Source organism: Taudactylus pleione, unplaced genomic scaffold, assembly GCF_031769625.1.
Source record: "Taudactylus pleione unplaced genomic scaffold, aTauple2 ptg000362l, whole genome shotgun sequence".
NCBI classification, from domain to species: Eukaryota; Metazoa; Chordata; class Amphibia; order Anura; family Myobatrachidae; genus Taudactylus; species Taudactylus pleione.
The window spans coordinates 1026527-1038026 of record NW_028284763.1 but is presented as its reverse complement, the minus strand read 5'-3'; positions in this window follow the sequence as shown (position 1 = coordinate 1038026).

The window sequence follows — 11500 nt, the reverse complement described above, 5'->3', positions numbered from 1 at the left end:
GACGCGGTGTAGCCGGAGCCGGAGGCTGGAGTTCTCTCCCGAACTCCAGCTTCCGGCTCTCCCCACGGGCACTATGGGGGAGACGTCATGACATCTCCCCCATAGTTCCAAGGAGCAGCCGGCGGACCGGACGCGACGCTGGATGCAGGAGCGGGGTTCAAGGTAAGTATTTTTTTTTTTAATAAGCTGCACTACAGGGGCATTATTATGGGGGCAGGGGCATTACCACAGGGGCATTACTATGGGGGCATAGGCAATAAGGGGCATTAATAATGGGGCATGAGCACTACAGGGGCATTACTATTGGGGCATGGGCACTACAGGGGCATTACCACAGGGGCATTACTGTGGGGGCATGAGCACTACAGGGGCATTACTGTAAGGGCACTACAGGGATATTACTATGGGGGCATGGGCAATACAGGGGCATTACTATGAGAGCATGGGCACTACAGGGGCATTTCTATGAAAGCATGGGCACTACAGGGGCATTAATATGGGAGCATGGGCACTACAGGGGCATTACTGTATGGTGGGCACTACAGGGGCATTACTACATTACTATGGGGGTATTAACATATGGGCATTACTATGGGGGCATTACAATATGGGCACTACTGCAGGGGGAATTACATGGGGGGCGCCAAATTACTGTCTTGCCCCTGGTGACAAAAATCCTAGTTTCGGCCCTGCCTTTAGTAACTACAGGTGAAACTAAAATAATGTGAAAAGGGTGTGAAAACACAAAACACCCTTTTTCACTTTATTTTAGTAAAAATAATGTTAATAAATAGAGCCCAAGGACACAATATACATTGATACATTAGCGACCATAACACCCAGATAAGCAGCCAAGTGTTAGGTGCCCTAACGGGGAGTAAGAAGTAGATGAATGTAGAGTAAGGAGAAGCACAAGAGGGTAGAAGGCCCTGCTCGTAAGAGCTTACATTCTAAAAGGGAAGGGCAGACAGACAGGGGTGACACAGATGGGGTAGACAGGGAGGAAGGAAGATGTTATAGCAGGTTAGGATGAGAGCTGGAAGGCTATAATGAGGTAGCGGGTATTGAGAGCCCGTTTGTAGGATTGTAGAGAGATGGAGAGTCTGATGGGGAGAGGGAGAGAGTTCCAGAGGTGGGGAGCAGCGCGGGCATAATCCTGGAGGCGGGAGTGGGAGGAAGTAATCAGATTACATGAAAGGCGGCGTGTATTAGATGAGCGAAGAGGGTTGATGATCCCATGCAGCGCTAGGCGGCGGTGGCCGGCATATCGGGCGGTCGGCACTGGAATGCCCAGTCTGTACGGACCACCCAAATATGTCAGCCCTGGTATCCTGGGTTGCATCGCTGGGTACACTATCATTTAGTGTGTACCCAGCTTTAGTCGGATGATTTACACAACAATGAGACATCCATTTGCAGCGTCTTTGTGTCATTTCCGTCTACGTCCACCCGCTTTCTATTACACGCCCACATTGGCTTAGCGCCCCTCCCCCCGTTACCTCCCAGGAATACCCAGAAAAATCACAGATCGTGCGTCCTATTCTGTAAGGCGTCTCTGAGCACTGACAATCAGGACGCATGCGCGGTGTGACTCGGACGCATGTGCTGACTTCCACCAACTGCGTGTGGCAACTGTGATAGCCCAATCACCCTCTGCCCGCTAACGTTCTCTCCAACCACCTTCTCAGAGAGGCAAGTTCCCCAGGTAAACCTTTACACAACTCAGGGACAGATCGCAATACTGCGTACGCACACAGTTCAACTGCAATAGTATGCTAATCCACTGCGATAGTATGCTAATCCACTGCGATAGTATGCTAATCTACTGCCATAGTATGCTAATCCACTGCGATAGTATGCTAATCCACTGCCATAGTATGCTAATCCACTGCGATAGTATGCTAATCCACTGCCATAGTATGCTAATCCACTGCGATAGTATGCTAATCCACTGCCATAGTATGCTAATCCACTGCGATAGTATGCTAATCCATTGCGATCGAAATGCAAACTCAGCACTACATAAGGATGCCCACCTTACCTTACACACATTCGTAATGTTTAACAAGACTGCAAAACCATCGGTAACAGTGAGTACCATCGCAGCGTCATGCACACTTGCACAAGCTCTGACCATGGGCCTGATTCAGACCCACTCGCAAGCGGCTGTCCGCTCGCAAGTGGGTCGATGTTGTGCACTGCGCATGCGCACGACGGCGGTGGCTCCGTCGTGAGCATGCGCCAGACGTGACGAGCGAAGGAAAGTCCTTCGCTCGTTGTGTCTGATCAAAGGGGGCGTGCTGTCGATGTTGATTGACAGCACGCCCCCTTTGGTGGGCGTGCCGGGGGCGTGCCTCCCTGACGGGGGCGTTCCCAAGGGAACGCCTACCGTCAGAAGCCGGCCCACTGACATCACTAGTGATGTCAGTGGGAGTGATTTTGGCTCTGATAGAGCCAAAATCACTCCGGGCCTTGCGGTTGAAAACCTCAACCGCAGGCTCCGGCTCGCAGTTTCGATGGTCGCGATGGTCACGACCATCGCGGCCATCAAACTGCACGCTCATATAGGCTGTGGGTGGTGACCCACAGCTATACGAGCGTCCAGGAGGACGCTCCATAATTATGGAGGGCGGCCCTCATTCAGAGCGTGCGCTCTGCTCAGAGCGTACGGCTCTGAATGAGGGCCCATATTCAGAAACTGCTAAAATCAGCGCACGCTATGAGGCCGCACACTGCGTACGCCTGCGTTTTCCCGACCCCCCCATCACCACCCACAAACGGTGCTTCCTGTCATTCACTCTGCGAGGGGTCTGCATAGCCTCTGCGATCGCAGTCCCGTTCGCACACCGAGATGCATACACATGCGGAGAACGCAACAATCGGCCGATTGCGTGCGTGTTAGCAACTGCGATCGTTGCTGTGCCAGGCCCTCAGTCAGGAATTTTGAATACAATTTTATCAAACACCATAATCGTTATTTAGCAGGAACGTTTCCACAACTGACTCCCCTGGGCCACACTCACTGCAAATAAGGAGATAATTCATACAATGCACAGATTTCATTTTTGTTACATTTGCACCATTGCAATTCAACAACATATATAGTTACAATTAACTAGACAAGCAGCTGTGCTATATCGTTCATCTAAAATGCTGATACTGCAGGGGAGGCAATCGGGAAGCCGACTGCCTAAATACCGGCAGCCGGCTTCCCGACTGTCTTATCCCGGCAAGAGTGAAATGCCGGGCGTCTAGATGTAGACGCCCGCATTTCCCCGACGCCGGGAGACCGGCGCCTGGCATCACGATCGTAGTGATGCCGTGCGCCGCGAGCGGACAGCCGCGGGGGGGGGGAGGGTTAGGTTTAGGGCTCCCGGGGGGGACTTAGGGTTAGGCACCCCGCCGGGAGGGTTAGGGTTAGGCTAGGGGGAGGGAGGGTTAGGGTTAGGCACCCCCGGGGGGGACTTAGGGTTAGGCACCCCCCGGGGGACTTAGGTTTAGGTAGCGGGGAAGGGCGTGGTTAGGGTTAAGCACTTAGAGGGGGGATTAGGGTTAGGCACTTGGGGGGGAAGTTAGGGTTAGGCACCCCTAAGGAGGGTTAGGGTTAGGGGGGTTAGGTTAGGTTAGTGGATACTTACCTATCCACAATCGGGATTTCCAGCGCTGTCGGGCTTCCGCTGCGTCGCACTCTGCTTCTGTCGGGCTGCTGCTGACGGGAATCGAACCGCAGGGAGTTTTAGTTGCAATCTTGATGTGACACCCATGAAACGGATACCCCTAGAACCGTGAGGGGTTAATGCAGCCTTGGGTCAGGAAGTAGTTAACACAGATCTCCTCAAGCACGTGTGAAGCACAGGGACAGCGGCCACTGATTGGAGGAGCCAGTCCAGTCTCTTTAAGCCCAGGGAGTGGCCAAGTGTTCGCACCATGAGGAGAGGAAGTGCGTGTGTGGGTGAAGGTACAGAGACCTCCAAGCTGTTGGGTCCTGTGAAGTGTGGAGACGGTCAGTTGGCAGAGCAGACGCCCGGGACCCGCGTAAGGTAGATCGGGTCAGGTGAGCCGTGGCAGTAGGGAGCTGGAACCAGGGGCACCAGTGAGCAGCAGCACTGTTAAGGCGGCCGGTCGGGAGAGCAGATGCCAGGGACTCACGTAAGGTAGACCGGATCAGGTGATCCACGGCAGTGGGGAGCTGGGATCAAGGGCACCACTGAACGTCCGCCGTAGCAGCAGCAAGAGCCGCTAGCGGAAATACACAGCCGCAGCGGCCGCACACAGTACAGGGAAATCATCCTCCTTGCCCCGTAGCACCGGTGCAGCAACCATAGGGTAATCCTAAAGCACCCTCATTCCAGTTACACCACTTGTAGGAGAAGGTGCTGCAGGCTTGTCTACCCTCCCGATTTGGTCAGGAGCCTCCCGAAAATCGGGTGCCACTCCCGACTCCCCGGAAAGGCAGGCAAGCCTCCCGGCTGCCGTCTGCCCCCCCTGGCTGCCCAGACGGAGGCGTTCCCATGGGGACGCCTACCGTCTGGGGCCGGCCCCACTGACATCACAAGTGATGTCAGTGGGAGTGCTTTCAGCTCTGTTTGAGCCAGAAGCACTCCAGGGCTTGCGGCCACGTGACCCTACCACGTGACCCTACCTCGTCGCGAGCCCGATGGTCGCGATGGTCTTGACCATCGCGACCATCTTCCTGGCCGCTCGCTATAGCTGTGGGTGGTCACCCACAGCTATGTGAGCGGCCAGGAGGCCGCTCTAAAGATCAAGAAGGCCGGCCCTGATTCAGGCCCTCAGTACTAGTGGACTTCCTCATACCTCTTTGCAAAATAGGAGAACCTCAGTGCCACTTTCACCTCCATTATATATGAGTTATCTGCCTCACTGGCCAAGCTTTACTCCTGTTCACCTTGCATGTTTTCCGCATCACACAAGGACTGTTTTATTCACAGCACCAGTAATTCTTTGATACTTGAAAGTTGGAATACACTACTTAATGGAGATAATATAATACCAGTGGTCTGGGATAGAATTGCGGGACAATCTACTAGTGACAGTTGCACATGAATACTGAATAACCCCCTGATTGCCAGTGAATTGAGGGCCTGATTCAGAGCCGCTCGTAAGCGGACGCTCGTTCGCTCCGAGCAATGTTCGCACAACTGCGCATGCTTATGGGTCGTAATGCGCATGAGCCAACCAGTCAGTGCGGTCGGAAATCGAGCGCTCGCAAAATAGCGAGTGCCTGCTAATTTGAGTGACAGGATGAGGCGTTTGTGGGTGGTAACAGGGGAAGGTGTTTGAAAACGGGGAGTGGTGATCCGAACGCAGGCGTGCCAAACAGTCAAAACGAGCGTTTTAAGGGTGTGCATAATTAACAAAGCAGCGTCATCGGCCACGTCACTTGGTTGTCTCTTAGCCTGAACTGTTCGCATGATTGCGGTAGGAGAATCCTACCACAAGCACTGCGAGCAGTTCAGACGCCTTTCGATGTACTCGAGTAATCTAATAAATAGCGGAGATTACGTAGGATGCGAGCGGCCAGGGGGCGTCTTTACAAAATAGCGAGCGCATGTTTCGTTCGCTCGCTCACATATAGAGGCGTCAACAGACCGTAAAGAGCGAGCGCTCAATTTAAATAGCCGGCCCCTTTTTCTGAACGAGCGAGTGCAAATAGCGTCCGGCTCTGAATCAGGCCCTGAGTGTGCTTATAGAGAGGAAAGTTGTATCAGCATCCTGTGGCTGAATTGCTGTACTGCTTGCAGAACTTCCATATACAAATTGGCGCTTCTTTCCTTCCAGATTGGATAGGAACAAAAGCCACACTATGGCCCGTATTCAATTTGGAGCAAATAGTCCGTTGCTGGACTTTTCTCTGTCATTACTGGTTTCAGGTGCGAAAAAGTATTGCGCGCGTCTCCGCGTATCCCTGTATTCAATTTGAAATCGGCTAAAATGGGACCCGGCGAAACACAAACAGGCGAAAAATGCTGCCATTTTGGGGAAATCAGCCTGATAACCCCCAAAAGATATTCTGATATGGGAGTGCATGATGGGTACCCCCGATTAGCCGTGCTGAAGGTAATTGGGGTCTTTGTATGGTCTCCATAGGCGCTTTTTAGCATCTTTGGGACAGTGATGAAGAATAGCATTTAGCATTTTTTGGGGGGAAAATAAGTAGTTCCAGCAAATTTGGGGTACATGAAAATGGGTGCAAGTATATTTTAAAGATGCTAAAATAAAGAATTAGGGGTGTGCACCTTCCACTTTTCGTGTTTTGTGTTTTGGTTTTGGATCTGGATCTTTCTTCGTGTTTTGGATCTGGATTGGTTTTGCCAAAACCACCCTTCCGTGTTTTGGGTTCTGGGTTTTGTGTTTTGGATCTGTATTTTTTTTTTAAAAGCATAAAAACAGCTTAAATCACAGAATTTGTGGGTTTTTCTGCTCCTATGCTATTATTAACCTCAAAAACCTTAATATCCACTAATTTCCAGTCTATTCTGAACACCTCACAATAGTGTTTTTATGTCCAAAAGGTTGCACCGAGGTAGCTGGATGACTATGCTAAGCGACACGAGTGGGCGGCACAAACACGTGGCCCATCTAGGAGTGACACTGCAGTGGCAGACAGGATAGCAGCTTGAAAAACTAGGCCCCAAACTGTACATAATGCAAAGAAAAAAAAGAGGTACAAGATGGAATTGTCCTTGGGCCCTCCCACCCACCCTTATGTTGTATAAACAGGACATGCACACTTTAACAAATCAATCATTTCAGCGACAGGGTCTGCCACACGACTGTGGCTGAAATGATTAGTTCGTTTGGGCCCCCACAAAACAAGCTGGCAATGAATCTGTCCCTGCACAAACTGGCTCTACGGAGGCAAGATGTCCTCATCCTCCTCATCCACCGATTCCTCACCCTCTTCAGTGTTGTGTACATCCTCATCCTCACAGAGTATTAATTCATCCCCGCTGGAATCCACCACCAGAGGTCCCTCTGTACGTTCTAGAGGCTTGTCTCCCTGGAAGAGTTGATAATTCATTTTTATGAACATCATCTTCTCCACATTTTGTGGAAGCAACCTCCTACGCCTTTCGCTGACAAGGTTCCCGGCTGCACTAAACACTCTTTCGGAGTACATACTGGAGGGGGGGCAACTCAGGTAAAATAGAGCCAGTTTGTACAGGGGCCTCCAAATTGCCTCTTTTTCCTGCCAGTACAGGTACGGACTGTCTGACATGCCTACTTGGATGCTGTCACCGATGTAATCCTTTAACAGACAGACGCACGCTTGTCACTGCTGCTTTGAGTATGCCGGTGCGGCTACAGCTCACACAATTCACAAAGACAGAAAAAAAAATAAGAATTTTTTATGGAGCACACTTTGAGGGTTACACCACCCTTTAACAGACAGACGCACGCTTGTCGCTGCTGCTTTGAGGATGCAGGTGCGGCTACTGCGCATACATTTCACATATAAACACAGAAAAAAAGATTATTTTATTTTGGTTAGAGCGCATTTTGGGGGTTACACCACCCTTTAACAGACAGACGCACGCTTGTCGCTGCTGCTTTGAGGATGCAGGTGCGGCTACAGCCCACACAATTCACAAAGACAGAAAAAAAAGAATTTTTAACTTTTTTTGGAGTGCACTTTGGGGGTTACAGCACCCTTTAATGGACAAGCCAGCCGGCCCTTTACTTATGACACAGGCACACTCTTGGCGCTGCTCCTTTGTTGACGCACGTGCAGCCACAATGCACACAATTCACAAACACAGAAAATAATTCCTCCACCATTCTGTCAGTGGTGACAGTATCATATGCAGTGACAGTAGACATGTCAGAAATTGTTGGCACGTCCTTTAGTCTGGACCAGATGTCCAAACCGTCCCTTGACTTATGACACAGGCGCACGCTTGGCGCTGCTGCTGTGTTGATGCACGTGTGGCTACTGCGCATACATTTTGCACACAAACAGAAAAAAAAGAATTTTTTATTTTTTGTGGAGTGCACTTTTGGGGTTACACCACCCTTTAACGGACCTATGGGAAACAGGCGCACGCTTGGCGCTGCTCCTTTGTTGATGCACGTGTAGCCACAGTGCACACAATTAACAAACACAGAAATTATTTTTTTATTTTGTTTGGAGTGCACTTTGGGGGTTACACCACCCTTTAACAGACGAGCCAGCCGGACCTTTACTTATGACAGACAGACGCACGCTTGGTGCTACTTTGTTGATGCACGTGCGGCTACTGCGCACACAATTCACAAACACAAAAATATTTTTTTATTTTGTTTGGAGTGCACTTTGGGGGTTACAGCACCCTTTAATGGACAAGCCAGCTGGCCCTTTACTTATGGGACACAGGCGCACGTTTGGCGCTGCTCCTTTGTTGATGCACGTGCAGCCACAGTGTACACAATTCACAAACACAGAAAATAATTTTTCATTTTGTTTGGAGCGCACTTTGGGGGTTACACCACCCTTTAACAGACGAGCCAGCCGGCCTTTACTTATGACACAGGCGCATGCTTGGCGCTACTTTGTTGATGCACGTGCGGCTACAGTGCACACAATTCACAAACACAAAAAAAAATATTTTTTTTGCACTTGGGGGGAGCACCCCTGATGGACAGAGCACCCCTTGGACAACACTACAGCACCCCTTTAGGACTGGGACACTGCACAGGACTTTGGAGTGGACACAGCCCCTTGGACAACTGACTGCACAACACAGCCTAGCCAGCCCCTATGGACTTTGGAGGAGTGGACACAGCCCCTATGGACAACAGCAGCACAGCACAACACAGCCCGCCCCTATGGACTGGAGGAGTGGACACAGCCCCTATGGACAACAGCAGCACAGCGCAGCACAGCACTACACTGCACTACACTACACAGCCCAGCCAGCTAACTCCCACCCTCCCTCTTCACTGTCCACAGCCGAGTAAGAAAATGGCGCCAACGCGGGTACCTTATATATAGAATCCAAAACCCGCGAGACCCGGAAGGCGGGATGATGAAGTTTTGCCTCGATTTCAGATCCGAGTCAGGCGGGAAAAGTTGAGCCTGACTCGGATCGGCCTCGGGGGGGGTTCGGATTTCAGAAATCCGAACCCGCTCACCCCTACTATATATATAATGGGAGGTGCTACCTGATGAGACTAATTGCAGGCACAGAAACAGACAAGTCTCAGATGCACAACCTAAAAACCTCTATTGATTGCAAAATGTTATTGCATTTATATATATTATTAATAATTTGGAGTTGTGCACCTGAGACTTGTCTGTTTCTGTGCCTGCCTAGAATAGCACTCTGCAGCCAGAATCTATGCAGCAGTGCCACCTGGAGTGTCCTTAGGATGCTTCATTCTGTCACACCGCTGCCCTTACAGCTCCCCGGAGCATCCTCAGGATACTCTAGGCATTGCTGTAATCACCGGCGATTGTGGCCACTCCCCTGTGTGACATCACACGGAGGAGGCGTGGCCTGCATCCGGCCCACAAATAATATATAGATCATATTGGCCCTCAGCAGAAAAAAGGTTCCCCACCCCTGGTTTAGGAAATGCTAGTAAATAAAAGGACCCGGCATCTGCTGGGTCACCTCAGACCGCTCCTTTTATTCCTGTTATACTTACCCCCGTTGCCGGTCCTCTACTGTCTCGCCACTGAGGCACGCTTATGCATGTCACACCTAATGTTCTCGGCGCATGCAGTGGAAGCTGGGGTGTGCATGGTGTACGTTGGGTGCAGGGCCGTAACCAGGGTAGTGCAACCAGTGCCATGGCACAGGGCACTGCAGGGCAGGGAGTGCTGTTTGGGCCTGTCAGTTTTTCTGTTAATTATCATTCTCATTTGTAGCTTCCTCTTCTTTTATCCCCAGCATCTCCTGGCCTCCCCTATCTCTCCCCTGGCCCTTCCCCATGAGGCCATGGCCCTGTCTCAGGTGCACTGTATTATGTCCCTATTTATCCCCAGCATCTCCTGGCCTCCCCTATCTCTTCCCTGGCCCTTCCCCATGAGGCCATGGCCCTCTCTCAGGTGCACTATATTATGTCCCTATTTATCCCCAGCATCTCCTGGCCTCCCCTATCTCTTCCCTGGCCCTTCCCCATGAGGCCATGGCCCTCTCTCAGGTGCACTATATTATGTCCCTATTTATCCCCAGCATCTCCTGGCCTCCCCTATCTCTCCCCTGGCCCTTCCCCATGAGGCCATGGCCCTCTCTCAGGTGCACTATATTATGTCCCTATTTATCCCCAGCATCTCCTGGCCTTACCTATCTCTTCCCCGACCCTTCCCCATGAGGCCATGGCCCTCTCTCAGGTGCACTATATTATGTCCCTATTTATCCCCAGCATCTCCTGGCCTCCCCTATCTCTTCCCTGGCTCTTCCCCATGAGGCCATGGCCCTCTCTCAGGTGCACTATATTATGTCCCTATTTATCCCCAGCATCTCCTGGCCTCCCCTATATCTTCCCTGGCCCTTCCCCATGAGCCCATGGCCCTCTCTCAGGTGCACTATATTATGTCCCTATTTATCCCCAGCATCTCCTGGCCTCCCCTATCTCTTCCCTGGCCCTTCCCCATGAGGCCATGGCCCTCTCTCAGGTAGCACTATATTATGTCCCTATTTATCCCCAGCATCTCCTGGCCTCCCCTATCTCTTCCCTGGCCCTTCCCCATGAAGCCATGGCCCTCTCTCAGGTGCACTATATTATGTCCCTATTTATCCCCAGCATCTCCTGGCCTCTCCTATCTCTTCCCTGGCCCTTCCCCATGAGGCCATGGCCCTCTCTCAGGTGCACTATATTATGTCCCTATTTATTCCCAGCATCTCCTGGCCTCCCCTATCTCTTCCCTGGCCCTTCCCCATGAGGCCATGGCCCTCTCTCAGGTGCATTATATTATGTCCCTATTTATCCCCAGCATTTCCTGGTCTCCCCTATCTCTTCCCTGGCCCTTCCCCGTGAGGCCATGGCCCTCTCTCAGGTGCACTATATTATGTCCCTATTTATTCCCAGCATCTCCTGGCCTCCCCTATCTCTTCCCCGGCCCTTCCCCATGAGGCCATGGCCCTCTCTCAGGTGCACTATATTATGTCCCTATTTTTCCCCAGCATCTCCTGGCCTCCCCTATCCCTTCCCCGGCCCTTCCCCATGAGGCCATGGCCCTCTTTCAGGTGCACTATATTATGTCCCTATTTATCCCCAGCATCTCCTGGCCTCCCCTATCTCTTCCCCGGCCCTTCCCCATGAGCCCATGGCCCTTTCTCAGGTGCACTATATTATGTCCCTATTTATCCCCAGCATCTCCTGGCCTCCCCTATCTCTTCCCTGGCTCTTCCCCATGAGGCCATGGCCCTCTCTCAGGTGCACTATATTATGTCCCTATTTATCCCCAGCATCTCCTGGCCTCCCCTATATCTTCCCTGGCCCTTCCCCAATAGGCCATGGCCCTCTCTCAGGTGCACTATATTATGTCCCTATT